Raw genomic sequence first — 17,333 nt, forward strand, 5'->3', positions numbered from 1 at the left:
TGACGTTTACCGCACTCTCAAAAGTGCGCCTGCGCCAACTCCCCACCCCATTTCAGCTTAATTCTACGCCATGCTACTCCAAAACCATGTTCCCACTATAAAGGATTTCCTACTCCATCATTATCACCAAACAATACAATCACCTACTTGGTAAAGCTTTTGTATATGTTTACACGTCTTTTTCAGACATCCTGCAGTTGCGTTTGTTACCATACATTTTAAAACCACCAGGGGGCGCAGTCGACCAGACTATGACCCTGCAGCAACTCGGCCTGTAAGCCGTCCAGGAAAATTATTTTAGCTTTTAGTGTTCTTATTTGGTCGAAACATGTTTAAAAATCTTACATCTGGCCGATTCTGAGGGGCATACACCCGAAGATTATTGGCAGCAGCGTCGCAGGATGATGTGTTTGCTGCAGATGCCATTTGAAAATATAGGCAGTGTAAGCACTGTAGAATCTAATTATTTCTTTGCAAAACCTAATTAGGCATTAAAAAAGGTTAACGCCAGCGCCTGAAACGTTTTTGTTTAATAATCCCATTACTGCCGGCTCATCATGTATAAAATGGTGCAGGAGGACACTAAGTTTCCACTTGTTAAAGGGAATCTCTGAGAAATAGTCGCAGGTTTTTGACACTATCTCCGATTGGGAAAATTAGGGGTTGTAATTAAACAGCGGAGACTCAGCTCAGCACAGCGCACAGAGTAAGTAAAGCTGCGGCGCCCGACCTGCTTTGCATGCATTTTCTATGTTTAATTGATGCTTCTGCTTGCCTGCTGCGAAACACTTTTCTCTTTAAAATTTCCTCTAAATGTTTGGGCATCAAAGAGCACACTACGCTGTAGCAAAATAGATCTCAAATATTATTATACAGCCTGCTGGATTTCGAAAGCGTCAGCTCCTTTCGGACCGCTAACAGTCACCAGAGAGCTCAAGGTGAGAATTTAAATGAGATATTTTCTGGCCGAGTTTTAATTTGGCGCTGCTCCATAGGGAAAACTGAGGAATACGCCGCAAACCGATTAACCACGCGAAAGCATTACGACATTTAAATAATTAAAGAATCTATATCTATATAGTTTGATACTATATTCTGAAAAGTCTCGCATCTTTGAAATGCTGCAGAAATAGATCCGGTGCCTTATAATGATCTAAATGTGTAAATATGCACAATTTTCTCATAAATAATTATAATCCCGATTAATAATTCTGATCACAGGACTTTTATTAAAAAAATACTGAAAAATCTCTTGGTGAGCTTTGCCTATTTGTTTACAAACACAGGGCGAATAAAATGCGATTTCAGCCTACCTACGTGAGATGTGTTTAGAGATGAAAGGACTAAAAGCTCTAAAAATTCATATTATTTGATACATTCGATGTGGCTCCATAAAATAATGGCACAATTTAATAGAATATGTTCAATAGAAAAAGTAACTTAATAAAATGATTAAATGTAGAAAACAGGCCTTGTAAAATTGATAATTCAATTGTGAATATATGTAACTTAACTTTCTAATTGGTATTTTAAATAATTATCCGTTTTTAAAAAAGTCTTTGTTTACAGAAGCTTTTTTACGCATCCTCACACGACAACCCGCAAAAAGAAAAAAAAAAATCTCTGCTTTTTTTCTTTCTTTGAGCTTTTACTTCAAAGCTTCAATCGTATTTAGCATGAGTAGCGAAATAGAAAGAACAAAAGAAAAAGACCTCAGAAAGAAATAAACCGTGTCTGGATCTCAGATCCTCGATGAATTCAGACAAAAACAAACAGGGCGTGGAGGGAAGTGAAAATGGGAACAAGTGCGTGAGTTTGATGGGGATGAGAGGAAGGACTCGGTGAATTTTCCCCGAAAAAACAAGGCGGATCAGCAGCAGATCTTTCTGCTCTATTTCCTCTTTGTTGCTCCGTCATTGACGCTTTTCTGTGTTCACTTATATTATGGTGTAATGAAGAATATCAAGGCGCGTTCCGGTTTGAGGGACTATTTTATTTTTAATTTGAGTCGAGATCAAAATCGACTGTTTATGTTACTTTTTTAACATGGACAATTTAAGGTACATACATAAAAATGTCCTGACATTCTGAAATATTTTCGCAACAAAACTGTACAAGTAATTTGAAGTTTGACAATAACGCGTCTGTTTTTTTAACGTATGGTTCCACCCAAAAATACCGAGTCATAAAGTATCTTATAGAATTATTATGTTTATAGTAAAATGACTTACACTTCGCTTATTTTTAATTAAAAACATTGCAACTGCATAAACAAACAAACAAACAAATAACTGTGACTAATCTAATAAAATGCTGGTCATTATCCAAAACATATTGTAGGTTGCTGTTTAGCTTATATCCATAAATACACCAGAATTCAACGGCGCATGTCATGAAGGACCTGCAGGAATCTTCCAGTTTGCCACAAAGAAAACGTTTTCATGGACGTGTTATTTTTTACAGGCTCAAGTTCTTTAAATACTTTGACTTTTCTTCATCAGCTCGTCTTTTTTATTACATGTCGGAAAATATTATAGCGCATGGAAAATCTTGCATCTTATACACAATTTTCTTTATGCAAATAAATAAATAAATAAATAAATAAAATAAAATAAAAAAAAATCACCGAGGCAACATGAAGGAGCGGTGAAGATACAATTAAAAATATTTTAAGAAAAAAAGTGTGTTTTATTATGTGAAATCATATTGTCAGTCTACTCCAGATTAAACGGACGGGATGTGTCGGCTGATGTTGGTTTTCTTCTGAGAACAGCTCATTGTTTCGTGATTAATCAGATGATATCTGATGGCCTCCGCGATCCCCTGAGCAGCCTGACACACGGAGAAAGGGGCTCCACCTAAAAGCACTATTTTTCCCCTTTTTGCGTACTAAAGCTATGTTTGTTTGTGACTTGAATGGGGGCCCATAATGGAACTGATGGCATCAGGATTGTCACCACAAATGGTCTGGGCGTTTTGCTGGGCTGTTTGACAGAGCCTATTATGTCATTGGTCACGTCCTTCCACTCCTTGCTCGGTCGGGTTTCAATGGGAGTGAATTAATCATATGGCTTGAGAGGATCAGGCACCGTAATGCACTTTATGTCGAGATCTACAGTGATCCGAGACCCGAAATATCTTCGATTGAACCTGCAGACTGAAAAGATATTCATGGTCCTGAAGGGACAGCTCCGACTTACTGTTAAAGATCAAATCCAGCAAAAGATTTAAAACAGAAATGAATGAGTGAAAAAAAAAAATCTTTTTATTTGGCATCAACAAAAGGTTTCCACAACTTTCCTTTGATCATCTTTGTTCTTGTTTCAAGCATCAAGGAACTTCTTAAAAATTGACACAATTAATACAATTTGATTTCAACCTAAATTCAATCATTTTAAAAGAAATTTTCATTTCAAATGTACAAATCTTTAAATCTTTGCATTTGTAATAAAAAAGTTCAGTTATCCTACATACAAAACTGACATTTGGAAAGAGTTCAAATTATAACAAGTTTAAATGACTTATGTTATATTGTACAATAATGTTTAAATTATAACATATTTACTCTATTTTTCAACAAGCCCACACACTTGGGTAAACACGCTGATGAAACAAAAAATAACATATAAAAATGATGTGGTATTTTATTTGGGTAATCAGAATGTCTGAGGAATTACGTCCATATAACAGCTAAACAATACAAGTTTTTAAAACCTTATCTGAATGAAGATTAATTTGCTCAACTGATTTTTTCTCTAATGCAAAAAATGAATGTAAAAAATATACAGAAACAATAATTCACTTTTCAAATCTGTTTGGTGGCATAAAACTTGTTTAATGGCAGGGTAAGAAACAAAGTTAGCTGTTAAGCTGGATTTTAACAGTAGCCTTGTGTTCAAATTGTAAAATCGGGATGCAAACAGAAATTATTATGTGAGTTCTTGAATTTGATAAGTTCATATAAGAATTTTGAAAACAACTTGTGTGAACACCCTGGAAAAACGACATTAATGGTTGATTGAACCAACGTTAATTAATGTTTAAGTGGGGTTTATTCCCAAACATGGACAATGGTGAACATACTTATATAATTCAGTAACTTCATTAAAAATTTAAAAATTGTAATGGTAATATTAAATGTCAGTTTTATAGTGTAGGAACACAGAATTGCAAGATTTAAAGTCAAACAGATGTAGCTTTGTAGTCAAGAAATGAAATTTTCTCCCAAAAGAAATAATTTATGTGTAAGTAATGTTTTACAAGTGTTTAAAATGTTCTTTGTGTTTAACTGTAAAGGTTCTCAAGCTTTGTGAAGAAAAACCCCAATGGGCTTTTGGAGATAGATCTGTAGCTGAAGGAAATTTAAATTTAAAGTACCTGTAGTGTTGGATACTGAATTTAACCTTTACTAAACATTACATTTCCAGACTTATTGTGCTCAATTATAAATTGCTAATGTTTAATGACATTCAAAATGTCTTATTGTACCCTGGATTGAATATTTTCAAACATACAGTTATTTACGAACTGTTGAGGGCGCAGTTCTTTTACACTTTAATTTGATTAATAATCCATAAATTGCCACGTAATACCTGCTGTGTTGAGGTAAAATAAAACCTGTTTACGTGTTGCAGTTCTAAAAAGTGATACAATTTTGAGAAATGTATGGATTCTCACTTACTATGAAAATTATTTCATTTTTACTGGCAAATATTAATTCACAGATATTTATTCATACTTGAAGAAGCAAAAGGCCACCTGAAGATCACCACAACATGTAAGGCTTTAAAACAAATCCATTAGCTTTTCAATTATATGAGTAGCCATTATGTGTATCTTAAATTTAAGACACTGCCACCGTTGGTTTGCCAGAAGGATAACGTTATTGCTTTATCAACCACAATCTAAATGTGAATTAATCAATGCTCTCTGCGTTGGAGCACCTATGCCTGAGCATTGTTTGGCTGTAATGGATGACTTTAAATTTTGACGTTATTATTTCCCGTCATTTCTGGAAACAAATTGAACATTTATTGCATATATATTAAAAATTATACAGTCGTCGGGAGAGGCTGATGTCTCTTTTATTGAGGCGCACCGAGAGGTGAGGTCTCACCGGATCAATTTCCCTGTCTTGTTACTCCCGCAAGAGGATGTTTGGAAAATGCCTGCACCGCTAAATTGATTCAGAAACGAATTCATAACTTGAGGCGTTTAAGCAATTCCGCAGCGCCCAGTTTTTAATCCTCACGTCTTTTATTTCAGGTTGTGATTGCTTTGAGCATCCAAAGTTTTTGCAGCATCCTGCTGCTTATTCTCACTTCTGCAGCCATCTGTACGTGTTTGCCTATTTTTCATTCTTGGTTTAAAAAAATGCATTTAATACACTGGGTTTTGGGTGGCTTCACAAACATAACCATTAAGGAGTCACAATGCTTTTATTGTGCACTCGATCTGAAAATAGAGGCCGGTCTGACTGTGGGATCCAGACAAACCTATGGAAAAGGCCTTGTCTTTGTCTGCCTGTACCAAGACGAATGGCCCATGTCAACCAGATGATTAGTTTGCACTATTAAATTGTCAAAAAGGAAGGATTTTCCTCTAATAATGCCTTTTGGTGAAGAATTATGGAATTCAGAGTTGCTTGCAACTGCTGGGGGACTTGCAGGGTTTCATGGGGGCGAGGGCGAAGGTCAGCCAGAGTTCTCAGCGCTGCGGCCAGTGTGGCGCAGCAGTCAGAGGGGATGTGCAGACAAATGCGGGTCTATTTGCTGCGCCATGGGAAGATTAATTTCCACATTGTCCAAGACGAAAGACATCAATGCAATGACACTCCGATTCTGGACTCTGCGTGTGTGCAGCAGTTACACAAACTGTGCAAAATTCTTGCACTCAAAAGTTCATGTGCTATTAAACTTGCTCTTTGGGTGATATTAAAGTCTCCCAAAGAGCATCCAAAGGGAGAATCCAATTCAGTGGTGACATTTGCCATCACTACCATAGCTCATTTGTACCTGACTTTGAGTGCAAACAGTGTCATCATCCACAGGATGTTTTGCATTGAACATGCAGCTGATTCAGAGAAAAAAAGGCTGTCTTTGTGGCTTTGGTTTGATCAGACATCCTAATCTCTCATCTCATCAACAGAAGGCTGGCCAAAAAGGGTTCAGAACCAAAATACATTAGAATAGCGAGTAAAACAAAAGTTTTTAGGTCATAATACAGCTGTAAACTAAATTATATATGAGATTTAAGTTTATAATTTATAGCCCCAAAAGTATTGTATCTGTACATAAGTATGGAATTGTTTGCATAGTAGTATAAAATAGAAGAAGTAATGTATAAAATGGCAATATATGGATGGTAGACTGAATTGGAGTCATTTTAAAATCAATAATAATAATTTTTAAGAGGGGCCCAAAAAAGGTTTTAAATAGGCATTTGATATATATATATACTATATATGTATGTACAAAACAATGCTGGTGTTAGAAAAACTTGCATTTATTCAATTATTCTACAGTTCTTTGCATTTGTGAAACAAAACTAATGTGGGCACCAAACGAACTCTAGCTGAGGGGCCCACATCCAAGTAAATCAACAGATTTTTTTTTAAGTAGTTGAAAATTTAAGTAAGAAAATGAACTGTTTTAAAAGTTTTAAAACAGTTCAGTTTTAAAAGTGTAACTCCCACTTGGCTGCAAAACTGCATGCAGTGGCGCCAGACGTGTCGCTACACATGAGCCGTCTATCTGTGTGCCTTGTCAGCCCGTCTTCGTCCAGGAAACCCCCTTCAGTCCGACCCAACCTCTATTCTAGTGCCAACGTTTTGTGTTAAATGTTAACAACTTGGCTTGATCTATTTAATCGCCAACAACAAAACTGTGTTGACTCTAACACTTGCCTCCATTGTGCCCATTATGCGCCTGCCCTCACTTGAAGATTTATGTATTTTTGATATTAAATTCCTTCTGTCATCAAGACTGCTCTCTTGTTGACTTTTCTTGACCCATTGACCCTGTTCCCCAAACTTTCCCATATTTAAGGCGGGAGCCGCAGCTTCCCTCCCGCAGGCTCCTTCTGCTGCTCAATGCTCTGTGGCTCCTTCTGTTGGCATGTGCTGTTTGCACTGTTCTTGAACTTCAGTGAGCTGCCCTGTCCCCGTCCTGTACTCTGAACCCTGCACAATAATCTTCCTTGAAAATAACAACTCAGTGTTCATGAACTTCTGAAGTCATTTGAAGAAAACCAGATGACTTTGAGGTTTTTAAGGAGGCAGCAGCTGATCCTTGAGGTGCTAAACACTTCAGTCGTGTTCTGTAACCCTTCCCTCCACAGACAGAGAGTGACGGATGTCCGTACACCTTTGCTATATATGACGTCCATGTTGCCTATACAAGACTCCCTCTGGCTGCCCAGCTTGCTAATTAGTTAAACAAACGTTAATACTAATGATCCCACTGGCCTGGTGAGCTCTGGGGTTTTTGTTCGCCTACTTTGCACCAGCTTCTCCTGCTGGAGACTTGGCCCCACTGACCTGAGCTATCATGGCACTGCGAAGACTCCTGGACCGCCCTGGCCGGAGTCCATCCCCCCCAGGGGCCAAAGGGCAACGGCCAAGGCCCGGGAATGCCACCACCAGCTGCTTGCAGTGACACCATTTACAAAAGAAGCTTGGTGAGCCATCCTTCTAAGGGCTGTCAGTGTTGTGAGAGAGCTGGACTGACATGCATTTGCTCACTGGACCAAAAAGTGGAGGTCTGGACTACAAAAAGAGTTAAAACTCATATGTGGTTATAAATACAAATTAAATAAAGCATAAAAAGTCTGTGCCTTTTGAAAAAATCTCTGCATCGGTAGATGTTTAAAAGTCAGTTTCAAATTCTTCCAAAGCAAAAACAAGATCACATGTAGACAAAGTCCATTTCTGATCAATCAAGCACAGGAATACTGAGGTCGTTGTACCAGATATTGTCACTTTTAGAAAATAAAATCAGTATCTCCATAAATCTTTTTAGCCAAGTGAAGAATGAAATGCTATAAAATTTCTTAATAGAACATTATGATGAGATATTTAATATCACTTTGGGATCAATAAAGTATTTTTGAATTTTATTGCATTGAATGACTTTGGACTTGAAAAAAGATTCTGTAGACCAACATCAGCAGATGAGACAGTTCTCCAAATAATAACTGATTGGAGAAACTTCACACTGGACCTCAAGCAAATTGGATTTTGTGAATCTCCACTCCTTTCCACTCTGGGTTCTTGATTGCAGATTGATGCAAAATTTACTAAGAGAACTTCATAAATTTTCTTAGTCCCTGCTCTCCTTAGTTTAGCATATTAGTTTAATGCTAAATTAATATATTAATACTAAATTAGTTTAGCATTAATACAAGGAAAGCAACAGTTGTAGTCCACATCCTGACTGGGACATGTCTGTGTGTGATGGGACTTGATGCAGACTTCAGTTGCAGTCGACAATCATGTTCATCTTCTCAAAAATTCTAACCAGACGACTTTTCCTCACAATCCTAAGGCTACACTTTTGCTTGTGCAGCTTGTTCTATTGTACTTTTCCCTTATATCTAACTTTCCAATAATATGCTTATAAAAAACACCAATTATTTATGACCTGTTGTGGCTTACCCCATATGAGGGTGTTAGTGACTGATAGTCTAAGCTGGCTATATTATGCATTTATTTAAACTATTTGGTCTTATTAAAATTTTCTGAATCTGAAATTTGGACTTAAGTCATAGTCATTAAAACTCGTAGAAATAGACACCTTAAAATATAGAATGAGTTTCACTTAAAAAAATAACTTTTCCGTTTGTTCTCATTTATTGTGATTGGCCTGCTGATTAAATATTATTCATCTTTATTTCAGACAAAATGAGTCCATATCACTGAAAAAAAAGAAAATATGTAAACGCCAATATTTGGTTAAAATGAAGTCAGGCACTGGCTTTTGTATCATCAAGCTAAATGTTGGTAGAAGTCCTCATATTCCCGTGAACAAGGAGACACGAATTGTAGGGTTTGGACCGTCCTTTAGCTTTCCTCCTCCTCCTCCTCCTCAGCGCGCAGTGCGGTTAACACCGGCCCCATTACACGGTGTCATCCGCGGCTCTCGGTTGTTATTCGGACAATGTCTGGCCATTTACCCTAGCTGTGTCTGCGCGCTCTCCGGAGGTCTCGACAGAAATTGATACTAATTGCGGGGACTGTACACTGCTGGCTGCCGGAGCGCCTGCAGGCAGCTGAAGGACCTGCTTGTCACCGCCTAATTGACAAGGGCTTGTCTGTCCTGGGAGCAGCTGGTCCTAAGCACTGGCGCACAATCGCAATCTTGACACGGCCTCCACTCGCCTGGAGGAGTTTTGAGGGGAAACGCCGTTAAAGGGAGATTTATTGAATCTCCCTTTGGGTGACGGTGTATTAAGTACGCAATATAGGCTTATTTCCACGGGTGCAAAGGGGAGCCACGCTCCTGGTATTAATAACAGAAGGTCGCAATTAGGCCAGACAGGTGACATTTCTTGTGACATTATAAATCACCGCAAACAAGACAAGGAGTGAGTAAATAAAAGCGCAGGGAAATCGGTTTTAGGGCAGCGTTATTTTACTTTGCACAGCTACATGGCGCACAATGAGCTTATGTGCACAAATTGCATAAATGCAGGAGGGGTGTGTGTTTCACCAGTCATTCTACTGACTCAGACACAAATAACATCGACTCTCACAGTAAAATGATCGATTCATTATTCTGGTCTGTTTCTATTAGAGCATGCCATTATAGCTGAATGCACCAAGAGGAAAAAGCAAAGCAAGTATTGTTTTGGTCTGCGAGTGAAAAAGGGTTTTCCTCAACTTTCCCACTGCCTGTAAAGAAACGCTGCTCTTCTGGCCCCTTTTGAACTGAAAATCGTGATTTTTCCCTGGTGATCTCCGGACGCGCTCCTTTCTTTCTCAGAAACAATGACAACACTGGAGCACCCCGCCGGTGCGCCGCGGTTGGGGATCTCTCGGATTGTTTTGGACATCTTTGGATTTCATCAATCAAAATGACTGCGGTTTTCCATAAAAATGCTGAAATTTGGTGTGGAACCGAGCGAGCAAGGTAGAAAATACGAAGCTGTCCTTCTCGATGATAAATGGCCATCCTTTGATTGCGCAAATAGAGAAATTCGTGCCGCAGCACTGCGAAACAGTCTAAGGTTGTTGAAAGAGGGGAAGTGTTGTCTTGCGTCAGATCATGACAGAAATAAAAAGCAGGCCGACATCAGGCTCTAAAAGCAAGTGCATTTTCCCAAACCAAGGAAATCTGGGAACTTCATAATCTGTCCTGGGAAATACTCAGGGAAATGAAACCAAGTGACCATTTAGCAGAATTATTACCACTTTATATTCTATACTGAAAACACAACATTCAAAAGGTTTTCTCTTCCGTTTTTTACACTAACACTCTGATTGACAAACTAACTATCCTCTTACTGAGCTATGGCAATAACAACCTGAATTACAACCCACAATAAACGCATGAAGCTGCCCCAGAGTCCTTACTCCTATTCCAAAAGCATAATTGCCTATTACTATGAAAAAGTTCACTTTCCATACATTAATACCTAAATATCTATAGTTAAATCAAGCCAGTAAAAAAAGTATTTATTTTTCTAAAAAGCAATAATGATTTAATATGGAAATGTCTCAAGGTGTTTTTTTTTTTCTAAGGGCCTTAATGTTACACCTAATTATCCAGCATTGACATTTTGTCCTGCCTGGGGTCAGCAGGTCAACAGTTGCAGATTAATGGCATCTAGGGGAGGAAACAAGGAAAAGTGACTGTAATACCTTTATATTGATTTATAATTTGTTTAATGATTTATTTCTAATTTGTTTTTGACAGATTTTACTTTAAAAGTTCTCAGTTGAAGGTCAGGACTTATTAATCCTTGACATCCTCTAAAACGGTGCTTTAATTTATTACAGGAAAAGCAGCTTTGTAAAGTAATTGCAGACTGGCTATGAGTTCTTACACAGACCAAAAAAAAAACAAAACAAAAAAAAAAAACAGCCATCTTATTGTGCTGAGCTACTCATAAGCGGACATGTTGATGTCCTGCAGACCAAAGTGGACTTGATTTTTAGGTCTCAGGCTGATGGTCAGATATTCTCCTTCAACATTTTCTTTGGTGGAAAGCAGAATTTATGTTAATCTAGGCAAGTTCTCCAAGTCGTGACGCAACAAAACAGGTCTGGAGCATCACACTGCCGCTACCATATTTGACTGTGCATACATTCTTTTTCGAAATGCGAGTTTTAAACTAATGCAATGGGATGCAGACCTTGCAAAAAGTTTGACTCATGTTGTTTCATTCCATGAAATATTTTCCCAAAAGTTTTGGGGATCTTCAAGATATCTTTTGGAGGATGTGGGACAGGCTTTATTCTCTTTTGGGTCAGCAGTGATTATAACATGGAACTCACCAATGGATGTCATTTTTGTTCAGTCTCCTTCTTACTGTTGAAACATGAATTTTGGTGGTAACTAAAGCAAATGAGGCCTATAATGCTTTAGATGTTCTTCTGGGTTCCTCAAAAATGTCATTGATGTCCTCTTGGAGCAATTTAGGTAAGCATTCTGTTGCCACCGTTCCATGTTCTCTGTATGTGTGAATAATGGTTCTCAGTTTGGTTTCCTTGAGTCTTAGAAATGGTTTAATAATAATTTCTATGCTGATGGATGTCTTTACTCCATTTTTAAACTGTTCTTGAATTTCTTAAGATTGTGACATGATGCATTGCTGTTCTAGATCTATTAACCTACTTCATGTTGTCAGACAGTTTCTATTCATGTGATTTCCTAATTGTGGCTGGGAAAATTGAACCAAATTGTTAGATCCTTAAACATCTAACAAGTGGGGGAATTATGTTTTCCTGTAGAGTCATGATGGTTTGAGAACTGTATTGTAAAACTTTTGATAGTAACATTTTAGTAATGATCTGAAATATATAAGACTGACAAAATAAACAAAATCAGAAGCAATATGTAAGGGGGGGAAACTTACTCACTGCACCATTTATCCAACATCCTAATATATCATTAAAAGAAATAATCATTCTCTGCATTTGTTTCAGAAGAATGATTTTTAGTTTTCACATTTTATCTATCTGGACAGGAATGTTTTTGTTTCCATATTGCTTATTTTCAGTATGGATTCCATCCCCTCCATCCTCTTCCAGCAGATATAACAGAACTGACTGGCTTGTCGAGCTTGAAGAATTGTTTAATTTCAGGGCCCTGGCGTTTCCTGAGGTGAGGTCTGCATTGGCTGCTAATAGAGATCTAATTGATGGGCCGAGTCCCGTTTCCGTGCTCTCTCTCCTTTTATTGCGCCCTGGCGTCTGCTGTAAAATAGGTCTGTAATCAGATTCCGCCTATTCCTCCTGGAGCAGGATGAGAGCTCAGGGCTGCAGAGAAAGACGGAGATGGGGGCCAAAAAGAAAGCGAAGAAGAGAGAAAGAAATCATTATTAAAAAAGTTAAGCCTTGAGAAGAAATGCAACATACTGGTGATACTTGATGAAAAAGAGGATAGCCTGCTAAGGAAACATATATTGTGCTCTCTTATGGGGTTTCTTTTCTTTAAATAAACCAGTTATTTATACTGAATTTTAGTGTGGTTTAACACTCTTCAATGACTAGCTTTCTTTTTGAAATCTGTTTGTCTTTATTGGTTTGCAATGTTTTCATATCCTTTTCCATAAATGCAAACCTTCAGGTTATTATAAATCATTCATAAATGCTTCCAGCAAATTATGTCTTTCACACTTACAACTCTAACACTGCAGTAGCTAATGTGTTTTCCACTTTCTGCCAATAGTTCTCAAAGTTATTTCAGCTCCTAAACCTCACAATAATGATCCAGAGAAGTTCTATCCTGAGCATTGTTAGTTAAAGTCTAAAAATATAGGTAATGAGGCAGTTAATAAAGGGCACAAAACACCAACAGCTTCCTTCCTGATTCAAATGCTCTGTATCGGATCCTCAGCTAAACTGTTGCTCTTTGTCGGTGTTCTATGGGACTTTATATCTACAGAGTGAGTAAAGCTGTACAGATTATCCCAAATATTTTTTGAACAAATCTGAGTTCCCCACAAATTAGTTCTTCCATCCCTAACAATGATCTGAAAAGAGGTAGAGAGAGTGTATTGGCTGCTGCAGGTCCCGGCCTCTCTGTGACATGTGCACCGGTGAAACACTGACCATTAAACTTTACAACATTTAAAGCAAATGGCCGAGGTTGGTAAGCAGCAGAATGGCCTTTACTGAATGTTTCATTCACTCAATTACAAGAAAGAAAATCTCAAATGATTTGAACGACTCACTAATGACAAAATATCTTTGGGGAACAGTTATTTATTTCATACCTTCATACCTTCAAGGGTCACATTTTGCATGGGTACAGTTTTAGTAATCGCACAACGTCCAGTAATTCAAATTAAGTGAAATGGTGAAGAACGAAGAATGATCAGTAGAAAATAAAAGGAAATGAACCCAGAAAATCATTTGATTGTGACTATATCAAAGAATGGTGAAGCAAATACACACTACAGTGAGAGTTACTATTACACAGTGATGTCTACAAAAGTTTCACAGACTGATAAATTTCTCATTTTTGAAATAACATTACCTGTAGAGGCAATCAATCTTTCCTATTAGATCAACAGGCAGATGCAGTGTGCTAAATCATCCTCCACAAACTGACGTACAGATATAAAAAAAATGCCAAATGAGACTGTGTAATTATTTTCCAGTGATGAAATAATTCAGAGGCTCTTGTCATCTGTATGACTAGATTTGAATATTAACAGAAGATACTAACTGAGTCCTGTTTGGATCAATTTGTGGACTTTTACACATCCAGCTCAGAACTTCTGTGAGGAGCTTACTTGCTTTGAAATCGACTTGATGTCAAAGAAACATATATACTTTGAATTGATTTTCTCTTTGGCAAAGACACAGAGTTTCAGGTTAATTCCTCTACATATCCAGGCAACAAACAAAAATATTTTTCTTGGTACTGCATAAATCCCCTCTGAACAAAAGTATTTAAGATCAAACTGATCAATGGAGCAAAACATCCTGGAAAAAGTTTGATCCATCAAACATAAATAAAAAAATACAGTATTAATTAAAGTTGTTGCAGTTTTAGAAATGGGCTTCAACAAAAACCAGAATACTGAAATATCTAATAATTCAAAATATGAACAAGTCATATTAAAACAGAGTCATAAATCCATAATCCCAGTAAACTGCAAGGGGTAATGCAAAATTATGGACTGAATGGGATGTAGTCCAAAGCAAAGACAACATCTGTTCAGTGCCCAGGTGAACTCAGAGCAGAGACATCATGTTATCCTCCACTATCTATGTAATCTGAGAAATAAATTGATCAGCAGAATTTGTTCAGATTGTATACAATACATTTGCTTGTATTTGAAACAGTGAATGTATTTGGTAGACCTATATGAGGGAAATATCCCACAGGTGGAAGTTCTCAGTAGTAAGTCATGTCTCTTTGAAACATGACTGCAGAATCAAAGGGTCAGTGACATTTCAGATCTTCTATGATGACAGGATAAAGTGATCCATAATAGCAGGTTAGATCTTAACCGCAGAACTTTGACGTGAAAGTGTCCATGGTCAGTAGGGTTAAGGCATTCAAGACTGCAGTTGTATGTATATTTCATTGGAAAAAGATGGTTCTGCATCTTAAACTTCATTGTGAGTGTAACACCAAAGTAACAGCAGTCGGCTCAGCCTGTGGGAAGAAAATTTTGTAAACTGTACCCACCCACTGGGGTCCGTCAGGGTTTTCTGTGAATGGCCATGCGCAGTCATGACTGAGTCTGCAAACATACAACAATAATATTACAGTTCAGTGATCCAAACATGCAGCAGTTTAAAAGAAAGCATCAGATGACCATCATAAGAAAAAAAGCAATGATATTTCCTTTTAAGAAACAATTGGGGAAAGTCTGTTCTTTCCATTTGGGCAAGTTGTCTCTCAGAAACCACAAAGAAAAATATCTGCATTGATATTCTGGTGAGAAATAACTATGTTCATTCTTCTCAGATCCTTACTTCTCATTTTTCTCTTTTGTATAGACATTATAATTATTAGTGCAGTGTTTTGTCCCAAAAGGCCATAATGAAAACTATAGATTTCTGGGTGGGACACAGTGGTCCAAATGAGCCAAATATAGTTCAAACCTGGACTAAATTTACTGTACTGCCTTATGACACTTCAACACAGGTGAAGTGTTTGTGTAAGAACAGAGTTTTCATGCATTTAGATATTATTGACTATTACAAAGTATTTGACAATACCAGTAACAATCTTTTTAAATGAAAATTATTCTGTTAATCCTTTTAGAGCCTTTCAGATGGTGCTACATGACCCACTGTAGGCTCCAGACCCAAACTTTGGGTACCACTAAACAAATTGTGGTTTGCTGAGGATTCTTCTCCATATTTGGTAGATATGCACAAAGGCTGCAAAGAAAAATAATACCTTTATTTTTCTTTGCAGACCATGTCTAATGGTATAGGTGAAAAACTGAATCAACTCTCATCACATTTGGCTGGAGTTTAAGGCAGAGTTTAAAGAGGAAAGGGAAGGTCGGAAAATTCCACATTTAGAAGCTACAGAATAAGAAATTGGTGTAGGAGTTATTTAGACATGGCCTTTTCACCTAAAAAAATAATTATTTCATAATTACATTTAATATTTTTACTCTGTATATTTTACATATGGTTCTTCTACTTAATGGAATTGTTGTTTTGAAGTAGTTCTCAACTTTTCTTCCTTCTTTCAATCCAATTTTAGTACCATCAGCATGTGCTTCATACACCAAAAAACCTCCTTCAAGCTGAAATAAGAAATAAATGTGTTTTCATGACTCAGTTTTCAACTTAATCAAATACCACACAGGCCAAAGTACCATTGTTTTCATGTATCTATTCTGCAGAAAATGTCAGTCAAATCAGACTGACAGCAACAGACACAAACTGATCCTCTATTTCCCTCTCTCTCCTCTATTTCTCTTCCCATCGCCTATAGCTTCCTGGAAGGCTGTGATTGGCCGGCTGTCTGGGTAGTGATAGCAGCCCTGGAGCCGAGGATGATTGATGACGGCGGGGGCAAGGCCGACACTGGCAGCATAAAGCTCCATAGACGCCTCAATAAAGAGCCTGGCCAGTGGAGAGCCTGGGCCCCTCCGCCTCCGAGGACCCACGGCTAGAGGAGTGCATGGAGAGAGGCAGAGGAAGAGAGGGAGAAGGAGAGGTGCTCTGTTGTCGGATAATCTGTTTAGCTGTCGAGCCAGCAGCCGTCTGAGGCTGGATAAGTGCAGCGACGGATGTGTGTGGGGCGAAAATAGCAGGGGTTGGCTGGTGGAGAGCTGGAGGGGGAGAAAGAGGCAGAGACGGAGGGGTAGGAGTTGGAGGGGGGGGGGGGGGACATAATGGGAAAAAAAGGGAAGAAGATGAAGCAGAGGGGAAATGGGAGAAGCAGGCTGGCTGCTTACGCATGCTAAAAATGATCAACGAGCCAAAAAAGAGTTGACCACAAGAAAGTGAGCGATGTGACCCCTCACACGTCAACTCTGGTGGTCATGACTCAGCCAGCCAATGCATAACTGCGGTGACCTTTGGTTCAGCAGATCAATGAGACCCTGCAACATTGGATTCCTTGGGTGTTGCATCTACTGATGTGCCTCCAGACCACATGCAGCCCTGTTGTAACCCCCATCTCACAGCAGCTCTGAAAAACACAATTAGGCACCAATCTGCTCCTACCAAGCCAGCTTTCAGTGAGTCCAGCATGGCTACACAGAGTCCTGCAGACCCTCCTGGCTGGAGTTGTCAGGATGGAGGTCAGAAAGAGAGAGACGAGTGATGAAAATGACGACGTCTTCACTCTGCAGGAACTAGGAGAGGTTTTGTCTGACTGTTGAAATTTTAATGTAAAGTTTAACGTATTGATGCAGTTTCTGATAATAAATCTAACATGGTTTTATAAAATGTATCTGTTTGTTGTGTTTTTATCCCTGCACTGATATGCTTGCATCATGCATCAGATCACACGAACTAAACTGGTCTAGTGTTAGTAACAAAAGACTAGAGAAATAAAAAAACATTGTAATATTAAAATGAATTCATTATTACTTTTCCTTACATTGAACTGAAGTCCACTTTGAAGATAATCTTAAATTGTGAATTACAGCAAAATCCAAATCCATTTAAATAGAGTTATTTAAGT

The 17,333-nt window shown here is 38.0% G+C and overlaps 1 long non-coding RNA gene across 1 annotated transcript; it reads left to right on the top strand.

The window, feature by feature from the left end:
* Window positions 1-492: 492 nt before the first annotated feature.
* On the top strand, window positions 493-17,099 carry LOC114138813 (uncharacterized). Its single transcript, XR_003594312.1, has 2 exons — window positions 493-706; window positions 16,134-17,099. It is a non-coding gene; the product is annotated as an uncharacterized LOC114138813 (long non-coding RNA).
* The last annotated feature ends 234 nt before the right edge of the window (window positions 17,100-17,333 follow it).

The sequence above is a fragment of the Xiphophorus couchianus genome, chromosome 23, assembly GCF_001444195.1.
Source record: "Xiphophorus couchianus chromosome 23, X_couchianus-1.0, whole genome shotgun sequence".
In the NCBI taxonomy this organism is placed as follows: domain Eukaryota; kingdom Metazoa; phylum Chordata; class Actinopteri; order Cyprinodontiformes; family Poeciliidae; genus Xiphophorus; species Xiphophorus couchianus.